Raw genomic sequence first — 24,781 nt, 5'->3', positions numbered from 1 at the left:
AATGCTTTTATAGATGAAGTGCTAGCTTGTTCTTTAGCCAACTGCCTGAGTATATTATAATAATCCAATTGTGTCATGAGTTTTTCATTAATGACCAATGTACTAGACAATCCTTTCTCCCTCAAAATTTTGAATTTGGCCATGAATCTATCAATGGCCACCTGCATGTTATACCCCTTCTCTTCTAAGTTCAACGTCAGGTTTCTCTTGGAAAGGACCTTCCTTATTTCCAAGATGGTTTCAGTCCTATCTTCTATATTGAGCTCTTGAAGCTCATATCTATTTTTTTTGTTAAGGACATGGATGAGTCTATTGGCATCCTCTGGCATTTCACCCAATTTCTGTTTGACTTTATGAATAGCTACAGTAGCTACCTTTATCAATTATCTTTGCTCAAACATACCCTGAATAGATGGCCAAATATCCTTGACAGAGTCAATGATATTGGCCCATAACAATTCTTTGTCTTTCCCAAAGGGTTCTCCAATGTCAGGTATTTCTCAAGGATTTGACCTTTTCACTCATCCTGTTGGCTTTCTGTGTCTCTTCTTTTGCATAATCTGTGCAAGTTTATAGTCAGTTTCTAAACTTGCTACCTTTTCCTTCAATCTTCTCATTTCTATAGCCTCAGTTGACGTCTCTTCCATGGCTTTAACTAATTCCGATACTTTTTCTCCTGATGTACCTGCTTCTATTGTCGACTCTGTTGTAACTGGCAATGTTGTGGCAGGTGGAGCCCTTGGTGCAAGTGAAGTTGCTAGTGTAGAAGGGATTGTTGTAGATACTGTAGGGATGACATTTGTAGAAGTTGATGTAATGTTAGTCTACTTTAATTGGATTAAATTATCCAATTCTTTCTCGGTTTCTTTTAGTTGATCATTGATTTTTAGGACCAAGTCCATCAACTCTTCATTTTTGGTTTGGTTCTCAATGACTTCAAGTGTTTGAGGATGTTGCAGCTAAGGTACCTTCAATTGCTTATTCAGTGCATCAATATCATCGTTCTTCATTTTTATTAGATGCTCAGTAGCTTTTATATCCTTGGGATCATGTGCCATCTCAATAACCAAGTCTTCCAAAGACTTAATCCTTGTACCCTTCGCCTGTGAGGAGGCCTTCTCTAACCGAAACTATGCCGAAATGTCGTTCAAAGAATTTTGTACCTGATGGGAAGCTATGGCTTTACCTCTTAGGGTAGAGTATATCATCTCTCCAGCTTGTTGATGTAGTTATATCTGGTCTATGGGATGAATATCCCTTGCCAACACATCAAAGTCAACCCTCTTGAAATATGATGATGTTTTGGGCTGCTGTGTTGTAGGTTTCATAAAGGACATCTATAGCTTTCCTTCCTTGATTGTAAAGGCTAACATTAGCCTTGTTTTATTTGTGGGAGTGAGCTTTAGGTATTGAGCATGTGTTTGGTCTTTAAGCCTCTCATTCCTCATTTTGATTTCCTTATACCTGTCTTTTATGTCCTAGTCTTTATCATCAGACCTACTAAAGGAAGACATTTCCACACTAAGCTTCCTTTCCAACATCTGAGTTTGTGATGTGGAGGGCTCTTGTATGTCTTCAGATGGAGTTGTGGGCTTGCTTCTGTCTACCTTTGTGTTGGTAACCTATGTTGATCCTTCTATGTATTCCTATTCAGATGTCGGATTGAGCCTTTGCCTCTTGTTGTGACTTGTTTCCTATTGCAAATTAGAGTTGTCCATTCCTGAAGAGGAAGCTCCCTCTCTGTTTCTTTTTGGTTTTTTCTCCTAATTTTGAGGAGACTGCATGACTCGATGGGTTCTCACGACTCTTTCTTTCTCTTCTAGTTCCTCTAGGAAGGTGCTCCCATCAAGCCGCTTTTCCAAATCAATAAGATCATTTTCTACATCTACCCTCGTGTTGTCTTTGTCTACTAAAGTATTTTCCACCCATTTTGTTTGATTTACATATGCCTCTATATCTTGTATGGGGTGGTTAATAACAGGTCCTCCCTTGACCTTTTCCCTTTTCTTGGTAATAAATTCTAAAGGGTCATATCTCCATACAAAACTCCTTTGGAATTTCATTTTTTGCAGGATTAGGTCTGCCTCTTTCCTTGCCTCTCTAGAATTGCATATGAAGGGACCTAATTGATCTTTGATTTTGAAATAGACCTTCTTCTTGGCATTGACAAAGTTGACTTCATCTGTATTGATGATATGTCTATAATATTCTAAGGCAAACAACCTCATAGGGAGGTATCTCGACAACTTATATGGTGCAAGAAGGCAACCATATATTCTGATTTCTATGTGGTTTTGGTAAAGGTACCAATCACCCACTTTTCTTTGCTTCGAAAGATGGAGGACTCTTTTTATTTCTGGACTTATCCTAGGTGGAGGATTTCCAATGAGCATAGTCATGATTGGATACACAAAATAATCTATGAAGTTTGAGTATGTATATGGTGATCCAAACTCATGGAAAGGTGGGGACCAAAAAATGAAAGATTTGGGTTGGCCCCTGGTGTCAAGCTTCTGGAGAGTGAAAGGAAACGTATCCAACTGATAGTACAAAAATAGATGGTACAATACAGAGGAGTATTTGAATACCCTCTCATTGCCCGTTCTTGTGAACTGCTCATGCATTCTATTATCTATGAAACTCACAAAGTCATATATGGTTGCAAGAGGCTACCCTAGGGTATAAATGGACATGAAAGCAAGAATAAGTTCATCAATGTATTCACTGGTAGAGTAACCCAAAACATAGGATATCATGGTTACAATGTTCTGGCCCCATTTAGAGAAAATAGTTTCTACATATGGAAAAGGATCCTTAGGGATGTGTTTATCCTCTCTAATGAAGGTTTGGAACAATTGGGCCAATCTTGATGGGCTTAGCTTGGGATACTGGTCCAATAGGTCTCCAATTGAGAGTGGGTTTAGGTTTGGCCATGGCTGGAACTGCACCATTTCATTAACGGATTCAAATGTGATAGGGAATAGGACCTTCTGGTCATGAGACATTATGGCTCTATGGATGGGGACGTAGCATGCATAACACATATTAGCAACTTCTAGAAAGATATGAACTTGGGGGAACTGGTATCTGGGTAAATCAGAATCTTAGAGACCAATATCATTTGTATGGTTCAGGTATCTATCTTTTCTTAAGCAATGAATTTTAAGCAACAATTTTATTCCAGTCGTGTCTTTGATTTTGAAATCCCTGTCAACCAAGGGAAGGTGGTCTAGGTCTAAGTGTTTAGTGGTAATGGGTCTAACATCCAAGCGGACAGGAGTAGCCATAATTCAGTTCTTGTGGATTTGAATTATGCTCTATGAGGTTTTATCAAAGGTTTTGGGGTTTTTTAGAGGGTTTAGGTAAACAACTTCTTATATTGGCAATATTCTTACTCAATTTTCAACTTTAAAACACTACACAGGCTAAAGGTTTTGAAATTTTGTAGGGGTAAGAGGTAATTGGGTGAAATGCCTAGAATTTGTAAATTGGTTCTAAAATGGTGGTTCACAGTAGCTACAATGGTCGACGTGGTCTTGGTACAGACTAAATAGTCAGCATGTTTGTCTACAACGTCTTCTGGAGCGATCTTGAAATTCTGGTCGTAAATTTGGAATTCACAAGGATTGCAATGGTCCAGAGAATTTATAGAGAGAATGCACGGAAAAAGAGTGAAAAAGGGCTTTGCAGCCTTTTATAGAAAAACGATTAATTTTGGTGGGTTCACTTTCAGATGAGCAGTTGACAATTTTCGGTTATGTGGGGGGAGTTGTTTAGGAGGGCTGTCGTCCAACTTTTGTGGTCCGGGCGGTATTCAGGATGGATCACCTGATGCGATACAACACTTGACACATAGCATCTGTGGGATCAAGGAAAACCACTTTATCGTGTGGTTATCATTCGGCCATCGGGCGCGGCCGATATAGCTGTGCGTCATTGGATGAGGGGGGGTTAATGATCAATGGAAGTCAAGCAAAAGAGTTACGCGAGGGGAAATGACAGGAGTTTATGGGGGGGCTAGGGATTTAATAATGATGGTTTGGGATTAGTTTAGGGATAAACCAGAGGTTTAAAATGATCAGGCTGGGCTTAATTGTAGAATTAGGGAGTCAGGTGAGTTTAATACCGGGATTAGGTAAACTAAGTAAGATTATATGAGGATATGGGTGATTTATAGTTTTCATGAAAACTAATGGTGGGGTAGTTATGTAAGGGAATTAAAGGAATTAATTTAATAGATGATAATGGGGATTTTGAGGAATTTATATAATAATATTAGAAATTAATATGAAATTGCAATGGCAGAATGGGCTTTTCCTTTGTACAAGGGTAAAGTAAACATTTGCACATTTAGCTTTATACATAGGAAAAAGGCTTTTATGGGTTTTTTGTATGAAAGGGTTTTATATTGTGTGTGGGGAGGGGGGGGTGTATTATTTTTCTAGGTAAAAGATGTTTAAACATTAAGAAAATGGCTTTTCTTAGGGTAAAGAGGGGAAATAGATTTTATGAAGGGGGAATGTGTTTTTGTGAAGGGGGTTCTAGTACTTGTCCCCCTAAGTCATTAAGCCGAGGGTTTGGTCCCTCCAAAAGTCAGAGAAATGCTCTGAGCCTTTTTTACTTGTAGATTTAAGCACTAGAACCTATTTATGGGAAATTAGCGAAGTAAAGGGGTGAAATCAATGAGGAGATGTTAAATAAACCATATTGTCAGCCATTGTCTTTGCTTTGTTTACTGCTTATGCATATTTGAAAGATGCATTTAAAAAAATGACATTAGTGTTTTTATGTAATCACAAGATATTTCTACAACCTTTCCACTACTTACCCATTTACCTACCCTACAAATTTTTCTTCACTTTACTTGGGTGCATTTAGGCTAGCAAACCATTATCAATCTTTTTCTTTTATTTTACAAAGTAATCTATCTAATTCTAACCTTATATCATCCAAGGGCTCAGATTAAACTGATGAGATCCTTTTATTTACTCTAGATATCTAATGATCTGCCAAGATTACACTGTTTGGTCAGATTTTATTCTCTAACTATAAACGTAAAATTTAAAACATGAAATAGCCAAGTTTAAAACATTTTGACTATCATGGATTGTGGCATGAGTAACAAGCTGCACACAATCATTTGTTATGCATGAAAGTAAATAGTAGTGCCATTTTGACTTGCTCACTTTCATGGTCTCTTTTTGTCTTTTGGGGTTCATATATTTTCATTTTTTGACCTTTTCTTACTCTTTTTGTCCTTTGATTATTCTTTTAGGACATATCCTTTTTACATTTTTTTTTTTTAATATGGAAAACATTTGCAGAAATAAAAGGTATATACAATATTACAAGGTTTAATCTTACTCATTCAAAATTATGACTCCTATTGGTATAGGAACCTAACATTGGCTCCACTTGGGGATGGCATTTTGTAGTGAAATGTCAAGAACTTTCTAGATCAATAGCCCCTGAATTGTTGTTGATGTTACCTTGCAAAATGTCCCTCTATGCCTTTGCATTATTGATACTTATGACAGTGAATCTTTCAAATCTTAGGGCCTTCTCTTCGGGCTTCAACTTCAAAAATCACCATACAATCCAATCTAGACTTTTGAAAATAAAATATTCTATAATGCAAAATGAAAATTAGTAACCAGGTTCAAAATAGTGTTTTAGCATTCGACCATTCAGTGGCCCACCTTCTGCTTCTATACCATCCATTTCTCTTAGGAAGAAAGACTTATTACCTCTGAAAGCATAAATGACATATGGGCCTTTCCATAGGAAATCAAATTTCCCATGTTTACCTTTGTCTTCCCTTCTTGAATCCCACTTGAGTACTTTTTCACCAAGGTAGAAATCTTCAGCCTTGGTTCTCTTATAAAAAATCTTTTTAATCCTTTCCTGCACAACTTCAGAATTGATATAGACCTCTTCCCTGGTTTGTTGAAGATGAATTGTTTGGTTGATTCTTCTTTGGATACTATTTGGGTCAACCTACAATTCATGAAGCAACTTCATCATTGGTGTTCCCAAGGAAGATGGAAAAATAGCCTCCATCCCGTAAACTAGTTGATAGGGAGAAGTACCAACTGATTTCTTAGTGGTTAGTCTCTCTGCCCATTAGGCTTGGACTAGCTTCTTATTCCATGTTTTCTTATTGTCCTGTAGTAGCTTCTTGATTATGTTTACTAGGATTTTGTTTGAGGATTCTGCTAGCCCATTTCCTTAAGGGTAATACATTGTGGAATGGCCCAGGGTTATATGATATTTGTTGCAGAAATCTATCATTCTTTTGCATTTAAAGGCTACTGCATTATCAATAATGTGCTTAGTTGGACATCCAAATCTTGATAGGATATCGGTTTCAAGGAAGGTTATGATAACAGTTTTTGTGGCTTGCCTTGAAGGTATGGCCTCTACCCATTTTGTGAAGTAGTCTGTGGCTGTGAAGATCCATTTGTGTTGGGCAAAGGAGGGTGGGTGAATTTTTCCAATGAAGTCTAAACCCCATTGTTGAAAAGGTATTTCAGCAGAAATTGGCTTGAGGGGTAAAGGTAAAATATTTTTCTTTCCCTCACAAATCTGACATTTGTGACAGGAGGTAACATAGTTCTTGACATCAGAAAACACGGTAGGCCAGTAGAAACCAGCTCTAAGAATTTTATCTGTAGTGGTATTCCAGTAAAGGTGTCCTCCATAACCACCTACATAAAACTCTTTCAAAATCTTGTCAACTTCATATTTTAATAAGCAATTGAGAAGAATGCCTTCATGATCTCTTCGAAACAAAACATTGTCTAATATACAAAATTTTAAGGATTCATCTTCAAAAGATATGCTTTTAGTCCTAGATAATTCAGGAGGAGCTTGTAAGTTCAGTAAAATGTAAATAACATCAACATACCATGGTGATTCAATAAAGGCCTAGTTGATTAGTGGAATCACCATCTCTTCTCCATCATCTATCGCTGCAATAAAGTTTATATCCAAGGCCTGACAGTTCGATTGAGCCATGAGCTTGGCTAAACCTTGGTCCTTGATTAACTTAGTTGGCTTGATTTCTATATCATATTCTAGAATAGTAGCAATCCACTTTCCCCTCTTTCCATCTGGACCTTCCTGAGTTAGGATGTCTTTGACCACTGTTAAGAACATATGCCACTATATGAGAATATAAGATGTATACCCTAAAATCCTTGATGGATTTGACCAAAGCAAAGGCTTCTTTTTCCATTATGTTATATTTCAAGGGGGCATCTCTCAGGGCTTTTCTAATGAAAGAAATAGGTTGTTCATAGCCCTAGTCATTTTTCTGCAGTAGAACTGAAGCAATTGTGTGCTCAGATGCAAAGGAAAATAAGATGAAATCTCTGTCAAATTTAGGACTAATTAATACTGGTGTTTTAGTTAAGGCTAGTTTAATGTCTTCAAAGGATTTCTTAGCCTCAATAGTCCATTTCATGGTCAAATATTTTTTCAGCATATTGTTGAGTGATCTAATTAACTCAGCTAAATTAGAAATAAATCTTCTAAGAAAATTAATTTTCCCTAAGAAAGCTTACAATTTTCTAATGTTCCTCGGATGTTGTATCTGTAAGACGGCTTCTATTCTTGCAGGGTCTATTCAGATACCATATTTTGAAATTATGTGACCTAATAACTTTCCTTCTTCTAACCCAAACAAAGACTTCTTGGGGTTCAATGAAATTCCATATTTTATGCACTTAATAAAAACTTGCCTTAGATGATCCAAATGTTGATTGTCATATTTTGAAAATAAAGTAATGTCATCTAGATATATCACAAGGAAATCATGAATTTATTTTGCAAAGGCTATATCCATAGCCCTCTAGAAAGTGGCTCTTGCATTCATTAGTCCAAAAGGCATTTTCACATACATCAATGTGCCCCAAGGAGTAGTAAAGGTAGTTTTGGGTTGGTCATCTGGATGAAACAAGATCCGATTATAACCAGAAAACCCATCCAACAATGAGATTATGGTTGCTCCAACTACTCTCTGTAAAATGTGGTCCATTTTTGCGAGAGGGTAATTGTCTTTCAGTGACACTTTGTTGAGGTTTCTAAGATCCACACAGAGTCTGATCTCACTAGTTTTCTTCCTCGTTGGCACCAAGTTTGAGACCCAATCATATTTGGGACAACATCATACATCCTCTGAATTTCCTTTTCAATTACAGGTAATAAGATATGATTAATCCTTCTAAGTTTTTATTTGAAAGGATTTTGATTTTCCTTTATAGGAATGGTGTGTTGTATGATGTTGGTGTCATAGGATTTGAGGTCCTCATAACTCCAAGCAAAGACATCTTGAAATTCTTTTAATAATTCAATGTATTTAACTTTTTTAGTTGGAGGTAACGATTTCGAAAGTTTAATCAATTTTGGATTTTCATGAGTGCCTATATTACAATCCTCTATATCAGATTTCAAAGGTTCCATTTTAGGTTTCCTAGGAACATCATTTGAATCAAACAAATCTTCCAAAGGGGTTAATCCCTTAGGTAAGAAATTATCTTTGACATTAATTACTTCGGTGTCTTCACTGATTATTTCATCAATCTCAACTTGCTCTAGGTTTTCTACATATGACAGTAAATTTAGTAGGATGAAATCTATCTATTTCTACACATTCTATCTAATTTATTTCTATCTCATCTTTAATGATAGGATCTCTTGATGCGTCAGTATCTATATTTCTATTTAAAAACTCTTCTTATGAGATTAAAAAGTCGTTTATCTGCTTGTCATCAGAAAATATTTTCCAGTTCTTCAAATTATCTGGAGGTCTGTGCCTAACTTCAGCAGTGTACTGATGGTTAGGTTGGAAGGGTAACTTGCAGGTGCTGGCAAACATTGCTAAACTATGAGCCTGCATATTGTGTTTTCTAGGAATTACTACAAGCTTAGTTTCTAGGAAAGTGTTAAGTATTTCTACAATGGTTCCTCTATAACAACTTAATCTAGGGTCCTTTATCATATATACAACATCAATCTATTTTATAACTAGTTCAGAGTCTCCAATGATAGAAACTCTTTTAGCTCCTAGATTCCTAACTAATTTAAGGCCTAAAATTAATGCTTTATACTCAGCGATATTGTTAGTACATTTAAAATTCAGTATGTATGCATGGACTTCTGAGTGATTATTCTCCAGATTATATATCCACACTCCTGCTCCTACTCCAAACTTATTGACTGACCCATCAAACTCAAGATGCAATAATATCTCATGCTCATAATTTTCAGCATTTAGTGCAACAAAGATTTCCTCATTTATAGCAATTTGGCCACCTTACTTATTGGAAATTTCTAAAGTTTGGTTAGTTTCTTTTTTAATAAAGACTGCAATTTCTTTTGGTTCTATATCAATACTATCTAAAATAGTTTCTTGTGTTTGATGAGCATTATATAGGATAAAGGAATCAATGCTGGGATGTACGGAGTAGATAGGAAAGTTTTAAGGCTGATCCTCTCTACTTACCATGTATTTCATTAAGGTTTCTCGATATAGTTTCTTAGGTTGTCCAAAAGCAGAGATTGTTGCATATAACATATCTAGTTGTAAAGATCCCTGAAGTTTGGCTCCCCATGATCTGGATAAAAGCATGCCATACTTTTGTAGGATGTCAGCAACCACAATATCCATAAGGATGCTTTTGGAATGATATTGAACTAAAGTAACACACCGAACTTTAATCAATACTAGACACTTTACTTGACTTGATTCGAATGAGAATAAGTCCTTGTAAGGTCTTGTAATTCCTAGGATTAATTTCTCCATTACTGATTTAGGCATTAAGTTGTGGGAGGCCCCAGAATCCAACATTACATTATGTAGAATTTTTTCATGGATGCTAAGGCTAATGTAGAAAGGTGGTACTCCTCCGTCTAGTGGTTTTCCATTAACATCTGGACCAAATCTAAGTTCTAGTTGGTCATCAAACAGGTTGACCGAATCCTCATTTTCAACAATGTTTAAAGTTTGGTTTATCTCTGACTTGTAGGTTTCATTCTTGATTATTTCTATTAAAGGGACTGAAATCCTTAGCTTAGTTACCTCTACTCCCAAATTAAATGGCAAAGATACTTTCTCTATTTGAGGGTTTTGAATTTTCATAGCAAGGATTTGAGTGGGATGGTCTTCTTTTCCTTTATTGCGGACCTCTTTATGTGGGTTTTCAAATGTGGTGTTTTGAGGTTTGTCCATTGGTTCTTTAGGGGGAAATGAAGTGGATGGTTGATCATCAGAAGGTTGATTACGGGTTATATCTACAATGGTGGGGCTAGAAGGATTCTGGTTCTGTCTAGGGAGAATCTAGAGGATTTTAGAAACCAGGGCTTCTCTGATTTTCTTTGGTTGATTTGGCACTATTTTCTTGGTTTCATCGGAGATATCAGAGTTACATTCTTAAAGAGATGTAGAGGATCTAAAAAAAACCTAATGTGATGAATTCAGAAGATGAAATACACAATTATGAAGATTGCAGAAGCCTAAAAGATAAAATACTCGCTCGATATGGAAGGGAAAAAATGAAAAAAGTTTGCAATTTTGAACTATACAGATTGCTCTTAACGAAAAAGAAGACTGATCTTTGTTGTGGGGAAAAGTATCCGATGCGGATGACCCTATCCCTACTCTAAAGGTGATAGTCTTTAGCAACAACTGAAAGTAAAGTTTTGATGTTCCACTTTATGAAAATACAGAGAGAATGAAAAGAAGGTCAACCAACCTGGTGTCTTTCGCTTAGTCGATCCTTGTCTTCTCTCTCTTTGTCTCTTGTCCCCAGCTCCTTGCTCTCTTTGCCGGTCCAGCTACACACAGATCCTGCACAAAACGAGAGAGCAAACTACAAGATACATGTACTCATAACTGAAGCATGGATTAGGGTGCATCAAATATACATGTAAACACAAAACATCTATGCGATACAAGTATATAGGAGAACATGCAAAACTTTATTGATAGAAAGTAACAGGGTTCTGAGAAGGTTACAACCAATGATGATGGCTCCAATCCAGCAGCACCTCCCCAGCAGCAAGAACTCTCCTCTTCACCTCTAGTAAAACAATCACCCAATAGCTCTGACTACAAACCACCAGCACTTCCTTGCTTTAACAAAATTCCAGCCTCCTTAGACCTCATAGAAGAGCTCTATATATAGGAGAGAAGAGGAAAGGATGAGTCAGCTTGAGACTGACATGAAGCTGCCTTGTGTCCTCTCCCTCTTCAGTTAATCTTCAGTTCCTATGTCCACTTGGAGATCCTTGCTTACACATGGTGATCAAGTACCTCTTACTCATCACACGGTGAATCTCATGAACCAAGTGTCAGTTTGGAAGCTTCCTGGGCAGTTGACACCTTGCAGGATGACTGTGCCACTTGGCCAATCTCGCCCAGCACAGGTAGCCTTCATTAGTTTTTAATTCCAGCGCAGGTACAAGGAGGGACAGTTGCATTCCAGCGCAGAAGCTCAGTGGAGCAGCTGACATGATTCAAAATAAGCCTGTTTTGAAGTGTTTTCAGGTGGAGAACTGATTGGAAGTGCTGTTGTTTGATGACCTTGTTCTTTTAGGGGTAAGAACAACATGTTTAGGGACTGAGGATCCCTGTAATTATTGACATTCCATGCTCCTTGACGCGAGGCACAAAAATGTCTATAACAGTTGCCCCCTAAAGTATGAGGCCGTTTATCGGGTGAAATGCTTTAGCTAGAGGGTCCAAAGTTCATTCCAGTGCTGAGGAGAGTGCCCTGTAATACAATACAATACAATACATTATTTTTCATTCAATTTTCATGGTCTAGCTGAGGCGGGCATTCCCATGCTCAGCTTTTATAAATACATTTTGGTACATATGACAGACGATCGTCTGATGATAGACTGATAATTTTCTGCTGAAATTATCATCCTTTGATAGGATGATCATCTGCTGCAATGATGTACATGGCAAATGTTTTTATATTTCCTGAATATATATCGCAGCCCGGATGGATGAAACTAGATCCGGGGTCTTCAAACTCGTTCGATCTTCACTCTAAGTACAAGTCGATCCATGTGAGAATTGCGCTGAAGTCGAACATGGAAAGACATCGCTTGATTACCGGTCAATAATGAAAACCGTTAACAAGCGCGAGAGGAATCACCAATAATGACGATGACCCTCAAGGTACTGCAGTACAATTCACGTGGCGTGAATAAAGGACTTGGCGTCGAACTCCATGCAAAATCTTCTGGTCGAAGGTCATTGATGTATACCTGTCGCCGGAAGTGAGAAACTTGCCATTGAGGCATGCAAGCTTCAAAGTACTGATGGGGGTGTTCCTAGATCAACTTCTTGGATAATGAGCTGAAGTCGACAAGAAGCGATCCGTCAAAGGAGGGCCTTAATGAATCCCACATCAATGACACGGAACGGAGCTAATGATTTTAGTGGAGGTGAGAACAAACTGTGATATATGATTCAGGGTGGCGATCATGAATGGATGAAGGATAATGTATGGCAGTGGATGGGACACGGTTGACACTTTCAGAATGACCCCTCTTGAACATATAACGACACTGATGCGATGGATCGGTAGCATTACCCCAAATGTGGATGGTTTGGCGAGGACCATGGTGATGAGACCGGCGAATGAAACAACCCAACCCGATGTGGTACGGAGGAAAAGTGTCATGTTCAAGAGTGACTTGCTACCTTTAAACTTTGATGTTCTCCCAATTTTTCCCCAGTCATTTCTGACCAGTACCTCTTTATTTTTGTCAAGCTTGAGGAGGATAACATATGCTTGTTCTATAACCTGCCCTTCGGGCAAGCCCATCGCTAAGATTTAACAAGCCTAGCGATAGGGAAACTCGTTCTCGTCTAAAGACAAGTTTGTCGCTATTTAATCATTTTAACGAGTCTAACGACAAAGAAAACTCGGTCCTTTTCATTTTTAGAGAGTCTGAAAAGGTACAAAAAGTCAACTCCATAATTCCTTTTTCGTCAGCAAATCCCTTAAGTCCGAAAAAGTATAAAACAATACAGAAGGGATGGTTGTTCGGTACTTTTAACGAGCTGAACAAGATAAGCGCTCGATCCTTTTGTGCAATAATCCCCCAAGTCCAAAAAGATTAAAATTTAGAGGAGGGATAGCGTTCCGGTTATTTAACGAGCTGGAAGGCCAAAACTCGGCAAACTTTTCATATTTTACGAGTCAGTGAAAAGAGCTGAAAGAAGACTCGTCTTTTGAGGAACGAGTGATAAACAGGGATAGCTACAGATTCCAGGTACAGGTTGGAATTTTCCAATCACGGCAGTGTCACAAGGATGGCTAGGTGAAATCACTCTTCGCAGCTGTTTCTCAAAAGAGGTAAACACACAAATGGAAGTGAATGATCGGCCAAATGAACGGTGGAGGTGATGGATGAAAACACGATCAAGGCTCTTATGGCTGATGAATTTAAGATCTCAAAAGGTTATTTACCGGTTCATTTTTTCCATGAGCTTGAACTCTGGGGGAAACTTTTGCTCACACTTTTCTATTTTTTAACGAGCATAAATTCAGTCCTAAAACTGCTCGGATTTGCGTTTATTTTTTAACGAGCATGAACTATATGCTAAAACTACTTGAATATACCAGTCATATGAAGAACGCCTCTCGTAAGGACCAATTTTTATAGAGCTTATGCCTTACCACAGCTATGCTCTAATTTTGGCAAATTTTACTTTTGCCCCACAGGCTTCCTTCATGCAAGTTTGGAAACGGCTAATCTTAAAACCAGATAAATAACCGTCCCTAGCTTGCACTCCAGAAGGTTTGCATGCCCCCAGGTATAGGATAGAATTTCGAGGCTGCCCCTCCTCTCCCCTACTTCTGCTTTTCTTTGGGTGTTCACAGTTACTTGTCATCTTGCCAATCTAATGCTAACGATACTTGTCTTCTCGTTATTTCAAGGGGTCTTACGCAGTACTCAGGCTTCCCGTCGGCCCACTTTTAACAAACAGCTATTTGTGACAATAGAAGAACACTACTCAAAGATAAAACATCGGTATTATTGAGGGAGGCTTGCCTCTTTCTTATTATCCAAAGACGGTTCTATTTGCTGCCGCAAATCAATCTCTTTCTTCGGCGGTGTCTATCATTGGGTTGTCCAAAGATGGTTACTCTCTGTCACAACAATATAGTCCCCTTCTTTGTAGGTTGCCCCTGCTTATCCTTCAAAACACATGTTTCGATGGGCGAGGCTTGAATTCAAAGATGTTCACTACTTGTTGCAATAAGGGAATTCCTACTCGGGCATTGCCCACTTTTTAAGACAAAGGTGAATGATTCCCAGACACATAACTTTAACAAAATATTATTATTCCATAACAACCCCACTTCCTACGGACGGGGTACGGACTAGTCATATTCTTCTGCGGAAATTCTTCCTTATACCCGGAGTTTCTTCTGCCCGAAGCAGACCAGGGTGCATGCCCCCTGGGTCCTAGTCTTTCTTTCCGAATCACTCGCGCTCATCGGAAGAAGGACTGGGGGCGGAGGCGTATCTTGAGTGAATAGACCATTTAGGATTGGTATTTGACTATTTGCGATGCGAGATCCCGGAAATGAAAGTTGGTCTACGAGCTTGACCATCCTTCCTTCGTGTGGAAAACACATTACTCTAAAGAGTGAGGAGACTATCGCTCCGATGCAATAAATATAGTCACATCCAAGGAGTAGGTTATAATCCAAGGGTCCTTGGACGACCAACACGTTCATCTCGACGGTCTTCCCTTTCAATGTAACCGGTACATTGGGGAGGATCCCTAATGGTCGACTGGTTCCTTTATCAAAACCTGAGAGATTTCTCAACTCAGGTAAAAGCGCTGGGGAACCCAGTGCTTTCCAAGCAATAAAGGAAAGGATACTCACAGACGCCCCTTCATCAATGATAGTACCAGCCATAATCATTCTATAGATCTGGACAATGATTCTGAATGGTATAGTGGCTGGTAACCGGGGTCTGCCTAGTTGATTCCAATCAAAGGATACAACCAGGTTGCTTGGTGGTGGGACCGAATATACGGCCGGATATGACTCTGATGTTGTTCCTTCCTGCGATAAAGGAATGGGCGCATTGCCCTGACTCTCATCAGAGTCTGCGCTGATATAAAGAACCTGGATGGTGTCATCCTTATTCTCTTCAGCTAGGGTGTCGCATGAAGATGACTCTTCAGCGACGGTGTCATTTGAAGACGGATCTTCAATGACGGAGTCATTGGACGATAGAACCTCTGAAGGAAGAACCGGGTCAACTGCCGTTTTGACCTTTAGACTTTCGTCTGGTCTGGATTCGGTAGGTTCATTGTCAATGACCGACACTTCAGCTGACCACTTGAGAGGGTCAACTGGATTTTCAACTATCGAGGGATTAGGCGCGAGTTTTTGATATCTAGGAGGAAGTCGCAACGGTGAAACCGGGCGATCTTCCAAAACTCTCTTGGCCTCATCTAAGAATGGAAATTTGTTGATGGCATGATTACCTTCACACAATAGACAGGGTGATCTTGGTCCCCTTCTTCGTCCTTCACTCTCGCTAGTTGACGGAATGCAATCAACTTGACAACCAGAGATTGATGCTACCGGATTGTGCAACCTTGGGGACCAGTCCCTTAGTATCCGCGGAATACAAGGACAATCACGATGGAAATGGACCCTTTGCAAATGACACATGGCGATTTAGGCCCGGTCGGTGCAGTGTGTGGGTTTTTGTCAGTTTTCTTCTGCTTGCCCCCAGTCGCCTTCGCCAGAGGCTCCTTCTGCTTCTTTTCTTTCTTCTTATTTTCCTTCTTCTCCTTGGGAGGCTGACTTTTGCCGGCTCTACCTTGCGAAGATGAAGGATCAGAGGAAGTATCATAAGAAGTGGAAGGCTGGTGGGTAGTTTTAGATTGTTCTGACTGTTGATTCGACTGCTCAGGATTAGTGGCGATTTGGACTATATTAGTTGAAAAGAGCCAAACAGGGAGGCCGATTGTCAATCCTGGAAGTGACAATGTAGCCATATGAGGCGTACCAACATCTCCCCAAGAGGAGAAGGGATTTGGACTTCCGCCAAGGTTACTTCCTTGGTTGGTGGGCTCCATACTTTTCAACTGAAAGATCAACGTGGGAATAATAGGTGATTATGTTCCGCTTTAAAATAAATTTTATTTACGACGCTTTTAGACACAAACTTGCTTTTTCATGTTTTAAGAGTCGAGAAAAAGCTAAATATGACTCTAGTCACCTTCGATGTATTAACGAGCCCGAAGTGACAAATGCTCGGTTGGAATTTTTCAATTATAGAGTTTGAAAAAGGCCAAAAGAAACTGCTCTGGAGATCTAGGCAGAGGGTGTGCCAAACCTTTCGCGAAACCACAGAATACGTTTTACGGTACGGGTGGTCGATCTTCGTGAATGCTGTGTTCACTGCATCGTGATCAGTAGGGCGGCCGACACGGTTTCCTAAGGATAAAGGATAAAAGCCTATAGGGGTCTCCCAATATACGCGACGGTACGCGGGAGCTCAAATCCGTGTTAGTGCCACCGACTCTCAGGAGGAATCACCCACCTTAGTAGAGATCGACAGTCACTATGTTTAACGACGCCGGAACACGTCTCTACCTAGACCTCTAGATGTTTGCGTTAAATTCCAAAGCGTTGTTATGTAAATTGAGTTTATTTTAATGTTGATCTTTCTTAACAGTTTTCCTTTCAGGTTCGCCACGAGATGTATATATACAACTTCCTATATGCAATCTAAGAATGAGAAGCAAATCTTTTCAATCTTTCAACTTTGAAAACCTTAATCTACTTGAGGGAAAAGAAAGACACAACTTTTTCCACAGATCAAAGAACACACACTAAAATGCACATTTTCCTAAATCGTCAAGCATACAGTCAAATGCAAAATGCACAATGCATGTATTTCTTTTCGTTATCCTTAACGTTGATGCTAGACAAAACAAGCTTGTCAAGTAGAAATAAACAAGCTTGTCCACAATCAAAAAGACACCTTATGATAGACTTGTTTAAAATACAGGAAATGTATAGATTCAAACCATAAAATGAAAAGCAAACAAACTCAAACAACCATGAACAGTAATACAACTAGCTCATAAGATCACAAAGACACTTTTACAGTTCAGGATCTAAGAGGTCACAACTATACTGGTTCGCTTTTCACAATGGGAAACTGGAACTGAAACAAGAAATACTGAAAGAACATTCACAGTTTCATCACACAACTGAGGCGGAATAATGTCAAGGAGAAGTGGTCTACAGCAAGTACAATGACCAGCAAGCAATCAGCAAGAAATCAGTGAAAACAGGGCCAAGACACAAAGGAAAGCTGAGCTAGACTAAGGCTAACTGGACCAGCGTAGGTTCTAGTCTGCCAGTTTCACTCTCAGCGCAGTTCCCGAAGGGAGCACCTGCGCTGTAATGCAGACTGCCTGTGGACAGCCTGCACTGACACACGAGAGTTGCGTCTGCAAAGAATTCCGGGTCATAAAAAGCTCAAAAATGCACTGTTTTTGCTGAAATAAAAAGCTATAGGTCAAGTACAGGCTAAGGGATGATCAAGAGGATGAAGATATTTCACAAAGAGTAAAGAGTCTTTTGTAGATTAGCTCTTTAAATCTTGAATTCGCTCAGCAAAGGAGAAAGAGTAACAGACCCTCTACTTCGCTTTTGATATAGTCAAAAGCTTTTCGATTTGGTACTCTTTTCTTCAAGAAATGAATAGCAAAATACTACAAACACCAACAAGATACTAGGCTCCCCAGCGGAGTCGCCAGTTTGTTGTGGGGAAAAGTATCTGATGCGGATGACCCTATCCCTACTCTAAAGGTGACAGTCTTTAGCAACAACTGAAAGTAAAGTTTTGATGTTCCACTTTATGAAAATACAGAGAGAATGAAAAGAAGGTCAACCAACCTGGTGTCTTTCGCTTAGTCGATCCTTGTCTTCTCTCTCTTTGTCTCTTGTCCCCAGCTCCTTGCTCTCTTTGCCGGTCCAGCTACACACAGATCCTACACAAAACGAGAGAGCAAACTACAAGATACATGTACTCATAACTAAAGCATGGATTAGGGTGCATCAAATATACATGTAAACACAAAACATCTATGCGATACAAGTATATAGGAGAACATGCAAAACTTTATTGATAGAAAGTAACAGGGTTCTGAGAAGGTTACAACCAATGATGATGGCTCCAATCCAGCAACACCTCCCCAGCAGCAAGAACTCTCCTCTTCACCTCTAGTAAAACAATCACCCAATAGCTCTGACTGCAAACCACCAGCACTTCCTTGCTTTAACAAAATTCCAGCCTCCTTAGACCTCATAGAAGAGCTCTATATATAGGAGAGAAGAGGAAAGGATGAGTCAGCTTGAGACTGACATGAAGCTGCCTTGTGTCCTCTCCCTCTTCAGTTAATCTTCAGTTCCTGTGTCCACTTGGAGATCCTTGCTTACACATGGTGATCAAGTACCTCTTACTCATCACAGGGCGAATCTCATGAACCAAGTGTCAGTTTGGAAGCTTCCTGGGCAGTTGACACCTTGCAGGATGACTGTGCCACTTGGCCAATCTCGCCCAGCGCAGGTAGCCTTCATTAGTTTTGACTTCCAGCGCAGGTACAAGGAGGGACAGTTGCATTCCAGCGCAGAAGCTCAGTGGAGCAGCTGACATGATTCAAAATAAGCCTGTTTTGAAGTGTTTTCAGGTGGAGAACTGATTGGAAGTGCTGTTGTTTGATGAACTTGTTCTTTTAGGGGTAAGAACAACATGTTTAGGGACTGAGGATCCCTGTAATTATTGACATTCCATGCTCCTTGATGCGAGGCACAAAAATGTTTATAACAATCTTACATTCTTAAAGAGATGTAGAGGATCTAAAAAAACCTAATGCAATGAATCCAGAAGATGAAATACATAGTTATGAAGATCACAAAATCCTAAAAGATAAAACACTCACCCGATACGGAAGGGAAACAATGAAAAAAGTTTGCAATTTTGAACTATACAGATTTCTATTAACGAAAAAGAATTGTGATCTTACATTCTTAAAGAGATGCAGAGGATCTAAACAAACCTAATTTGAGGAATCCGAAATATGAAATACACAATTATGAAGATCGCAGAAGCCTAAAAGATAAAATACTCGCCTGATACGGAAGGGAAACAATGAAAAAAGTTCGCAGTTTTGAACTATACAGATTGCTCTTAACGAAAAAGAAGATTGATCTTACATTCTTAAAGAGATGTAGAGGATCTAAAAAAACCTAATGCGATGAATCCGGAAGATGAAATACACAATTACGAAGATCGCAGAAGCCTAAAAGATAAAATACTCACCCGATATGGAAGGGAAACAATGAAAAAAGTTCGCATTTTTGAACTATACAGATTGCTCTTAACGAAAAATAAGACTGATCTTACATTCTGAAAGAGATGCAGAGGATCTAAAAAAACCTAATGCAATAAATCTGGAAGATGAAATACACAATTATGAAGATCGCAGAAGCTTAAACGATAAAATACTTGCCCGATACAGAATGGAAACAATGAAAAAGGTTTGTAGTTTTGAACTATACAGACTGCTCTTAACAAAAAAGAAGATTGATCTTACATTCTTAAAGAGATGCAAAGGATCAAAACAAACCTGATGCAATGAATCCGGAAGATGAAATACACAATTATGAAGATCGCAGAAGCCTAAAAGACAAAATACTCACCTGATACGGAAGGGAAACAATGAAAAAAGTTCGCAGTTTTGAACTATAAAGATTGCTCTTAATGAAAAAGAAGACTGATCTTACATTCTTAAAGAGATGCAGAGGATCTTAAAAAACCTAGTGTGATGAATCTAGAAGATGAAATACAAAATTATAAAGATCACAAAAGCCTAAAAGATAAAATACTCACCCGATACGAAAGGGAAACAACGAAAAAAGTTCGCAGTTTTGAACTATACATATTTCTCTTAACGAAAAAGAAGACTGATCTTACATTATTAAAGAGATGAAGAGGATATAAAAAAACCTAATGCGATGAATATGGAAGATGAAATACACAATTATGAAGATCGTAGAAGCCTAAAAGATAAAATACTCGCCCAATACGGAAGGGAAACAATGAAAAAAGTTCACAGTTTTGAACTATACAGATTGCTCTTAATGAAAAAGAAGATTGATCTTCCATTCTTAAAGAGATGTAGAGGATCTAAACAAACCTAATGTGATGAATTCAGAAGATGAAATACACAATTATGAAGATCACAGAAGTCTAAAAGATGAAATACTAGCTCGATACGGAAGGGAAACAATGAAAAAAGTTCGTAGTTTTGAACTATACAGATTGCTCTTAATGAAAACGAAGACTCATCTTACATTCTTAAAGAGATGCAAAGGATCTAAAAAAAACTAATTTGATGAATCTGGAAGATGAAATATACAATTATGAAGATCACAGAAGCCTAAAATATAAAATACTCGCCCGATACGGAAGGGAAACAATGAAAAAAGTTCACATTTTTGAACTATACAGATTGCTCTTAACGAAAAAGAAGACTGATCTTACATTCTTAAAGAGATGAAGAGGGTCTAAACAAACCTAATGTGATGAGTCTGGAAGATGAAATACACAATTATGAAGATCTCAGAAGCCTAAAAGATAAAATACTTGCCTGATATGGAAGGGAAACAATGAAAAAAGTTCACAGTTTTGAACTATACATATTGCTCTTAACGAAAAAGAAGACTGATCTTACATTCTTAAAGAGATGCAGAGGATCTAAACAAACCTAATGCGATGAATCCAGAAGATGAAATACATGATATTAGAGTTCTTTTTACTCCTTAAGTTATATTGTTTATACACTTCAAATATGGAATAATCATATCCTTGTTTATAATCAAATGACTCTCCAAATTGGATTTGCAATTGCTGCAACATATGCGGTTCCTGCTCATCTTGGGTTAATAAAACATTATCTTCATCATCTAATCCCATCACGTTAATCTGTGTATCTTGTTCTATATCTTCTGGCAAGGATGTTTCTACATAATTTTCTTGAAAAGGAGGTTTAATATTCTGATCAGGTCCATTTTTTCTAATGTTTTGGTTTTGGTTTTTTTCTAAAATTTGGGTTTCTAACTGGAGGTGCTTGTTGGTTATCCCATTGAGGTTTCCTCTCCATATTGTCTATTCTATCCATTAGTTTCTCTGTATTTTTGGCTAAGCCTTCTATTTTGAGGTCAGATGATGAAGCTTCATCTTTTGCAGTTCCTCTCCTTTCATTCCTAAATCTAGCTCTTTTAGCTAACAAATTGGCTTCTACACTAACTGCTACAATTTGCATTTCCTCTAAGGTTGGGGGGTTCTTTCCCTGAGTTGGTATGCCATGTCCGTGTCAAAACCATCAGGAAAATTTATTAATGCTAAGTTAGGTGGGGGTCTAAGGTTAGCTAGGATTACATTATATATATTATTGAATCTAGTGCAATAATCTTGTACAGTTTCATCGGGTCCTCTTCTAATATTTTAATACTCCGAAAGGATCTGTAAGGAGTTCTTTTTCTTTTCCCATCTATTCAAAAATTGTTGGTAAAATATATCTAAATTATCAATACTCTTAGCAGGTAACGCTCTAAACCATTTCCTAACATCACTAGCTAAAGTCTGAGCAAATAGTCTCATTTGAACATCCCCAATATAAATTTCATGTAGTTCAAAGTAATATGCCATCTTATTGACATGGTGTTGTGCAGTGTAGGGTCCTATACCATCAAATTGAACAATTTTACTTTGGTAGTCTGCTGGCGTAGCATCAAGTGGCGCAGGTAAAATAAGAGGAGCATATCTATCAACCATGGATGTAAGTTGGGAGTGGCTAAGATGTGGGGTTGAGGTACTTGGAGATGATGAGTAGTGGATGATGAACCAAGACTAGTAGATGGTGAATCAGAAACGCTAGGTTGGTGATGGAGTGAAGGTATAAATGGTGGTGAAGAATGGATTTCAGAAGTTGAAGGGAACAACAGTGAACTGAGAGTAGTAGACAATTGTTCAGAAAGCTCAAGGATCTTGGCAGTACTAAGGGATGATTGTGGAGAATTCAAAATTTATTCATCAATTGACTTGTTGGCCTTTTGGACTTCAAAGGTCTGCAATGAAATTAGAGTCTAGAATAGTATCATATATTTTACTTTCATACTTTTCTTTAAATAATGACAAATGAAATTGCTCATCAAAGGGAAGATTTTCTCAAAACAACCACTCATCAGGACATGAATTAGCTTTAACTAAAGGTGTGTGACTAGCTCAACTTTCTTCTTTTCTGGATTCTCTTGAAATAAAATTGGGATTATCAACTACTGGGGTAGGGTTTGGATCTGGGTTAGCCCCAGTATAATGAGTTCTCCTTGAAGCCACAATTTTAAAATTTTTCTAATTGTTTTCTTTTGTGAGATTTTGAAAATAACTTCTAATAAATTACTTTAAGAGGCTCAAAATAAAGATTTAAAATTTTCTTAAAGCTTTATTAGAACTGAGGGTTTGAGATCCGCAGTATGGTCGCCACTATGTTATCACTCAAAAATTTTCCCTAGAATTTATCAAAAGAAGGAAAAGGCCTAGGTAACCACAAATCAATCTTCTAAGTATAGGCTCTAGCCAAACTATGACTTACAGAGGGCTCTCTCTGTATGATTTAGCTTTTCTTGCTGGGATTTTGGGCTAGTTCTTAAAGTTCAGGGGATTTTGATTTGTATTGAAGGTTGGATGGTGGAATCCTTAAAACAGATGGATAGAATGATGTCACTGGACTATTGGTCTATGGAGTCAAAGAAGGGCAACAGAACTAGGATTAAGTCATTAAAGGTAGTGTTCAAAGGGCAAGTTAGTGGAGTAAAGTGCAGGTCTTTGGGCCGAATGAGTGAAATGATCTTAATCAGGGTAAGAGAGTATTTAAGAATTCTCAGACCAGGATTAAAATGAGGAACAAAGAATAATCATGAGCAAAGGGAAATTAAGAATCCTTTACTATAGATTGGAGGGAGACTACCTAAACTAAGGAGCAATCGGGAATTCCTTAACTTAGATAATTAGCAGAAAACATTAAAATGCATAATGGTTAAGATAGAGTGCAATGAAGAAAATTCCGAGATATCATTCCATATTATAGCATTCAAATTTCAAATACATTAAAGATTGTGAAAAAAAACATTTTAAGAAAGATAACAACACAAGACAAAATACTTGTCTGTACTTCGTTGTACACATGAATCCTGTGAAATGTCTTGTCTTTATTCATTAATCTATCTTGCTGATCAAAACAATGACACAATAGCTTGCAGTATTTTGATCAAGGAATTCTATAGAAATGCCTAAGAATCCACCCTACATACTTCAAATTATGAAGTATTTATACATAAAATTATTACAAAATATCTAAAACTAACTTGAGATTTAATTTAGGAAATATAAATATCTTCTTGCAAGAAGATAGAGACAGGTATTGAATTGTTCCATGTTGTCCCTTTTTATGTGGTACTGTTGGTTTTTATGGTTGAATTTGTAGCCCTTTATGATGGCTTGCAAATGTGGTCTTTCACACTGGAATCTTCTTCAACTTTTATCTTTCACCTGATACTCTTTGAACCTGATACTCTTTAACCATGATGTCATGTTTACATTTGTTTACCTCACTGTTCTATTTTTACTGTGTAGTAAAATTTTGCTGTAAATTTCTCACAGTAAATCAGTCATTGTCTCCCACCATTCCGCATTAGGTAATTTCACATTCATCATCCACCTATATATCTCATCAGCTTCGGCGTAATTGGAAAAATTGGGCTTAGTGATGAACACGTGTTTAATCTCATGTTGGAGAAAAAACAAGTTCTCGAAGGTGTTATACAAAACTTTACCTATTGGAAGTGCTTTTATAGATGAAGTGCTAGCTTGTTATTTAGCCCACTCCCTGAGTCCATTATCATAGTCCAGCTGTGTCATGAGTTTTTCATTAATGACCAATGGACTAGGCAATCCTTTCTCCCTCAAAATTTGGAATTTGGCCATGAATCTATCAATGGCCACCTGCATGTTATGGCACTTTTCTTCTAAGTTCAGCATGAGGTTTCTCTTGGAAAGGAACTTCATTATTTCCAAGATGGTTTCAATCCCATCTTCTATATTGAGCTCTTGAAGTTCATATCTATTTTTGCTATTAAGGAAGTGGATGAGTCTATTGGCATCCTCTGGCATTTCACCCAATTCCTCTTTGACTTTTTGAATAGCTATTGTATCTACCTTTATCAATTCTGTTTGCTCAAACATAACCTGAATAGATGGCAAAATATCCTTGATGGAGTCAATGATATTGGCCCATAACAGTTCTTTGCCTTGCCCAAGGGGTTTCTCCAATGTCAGGTCTTTTTCCAAGGCTTTAACCTTTTCACTCATCCTGTTGACTTTCTGTGCCTCTTCTTTTTACATAATTTGTGCAAGTTTATAGTCAGTTTGTAAACTTGCTACCTTTACCTTCAATATTTTCATTTCTATAGCCTAAATTGACATCTCTTCCATGGCTTTAACTAATTATGCTACTCTTTCTCCTGATGTACCTGCTACTGTTGTAGACTCTGTTGTAACTGGCAATGTTATGGCAGGTGGAGCTGTTGGTGCAAGTGAAGCTACCAGTGTAGAAGGGACTGTTGTAGATATTGTAGGGATGACATTTGTA

At 38.1% G+C, this 24,781-nt stretch overlaps 1 pseudogene; it reads right to left on the bottom strand.

The window, feature by feature from the left end:
• LOC149210771 (zinc finger CCCH domain-containing protein 24-like) overlaps positions 1 to 24,501 on the bottom strand; it is a 148,779-nt pseudogene extending 124,278 nt beyond the window's left edge.
• Between the last annotated feature and the right edge of the window lie 280 nt (positions 24,502 to 24,781).

This window comes from Pinus tabuliformis, chromosome 1_2 (assembly GCF_031772625.1).
Source record: "Pinus tabuliformis cultivar Carrire ecotype Pingquan chromosome 1_2, CPIR1, whole genome shotgun sequence".
Classification (NCBI taxonomy): domain Eukaryota; kingdom Viridiplantae; phylum Streptophyta; class Pinopsida; order Pinales; family Pinaceae; genus Pinus; species Pinus tabuliformis.
The sequence above is the reverse complement of the archived record's forward strand: the minus strand, read 5'-3'. Positions and strand labels throughout refer to the sequence as shown.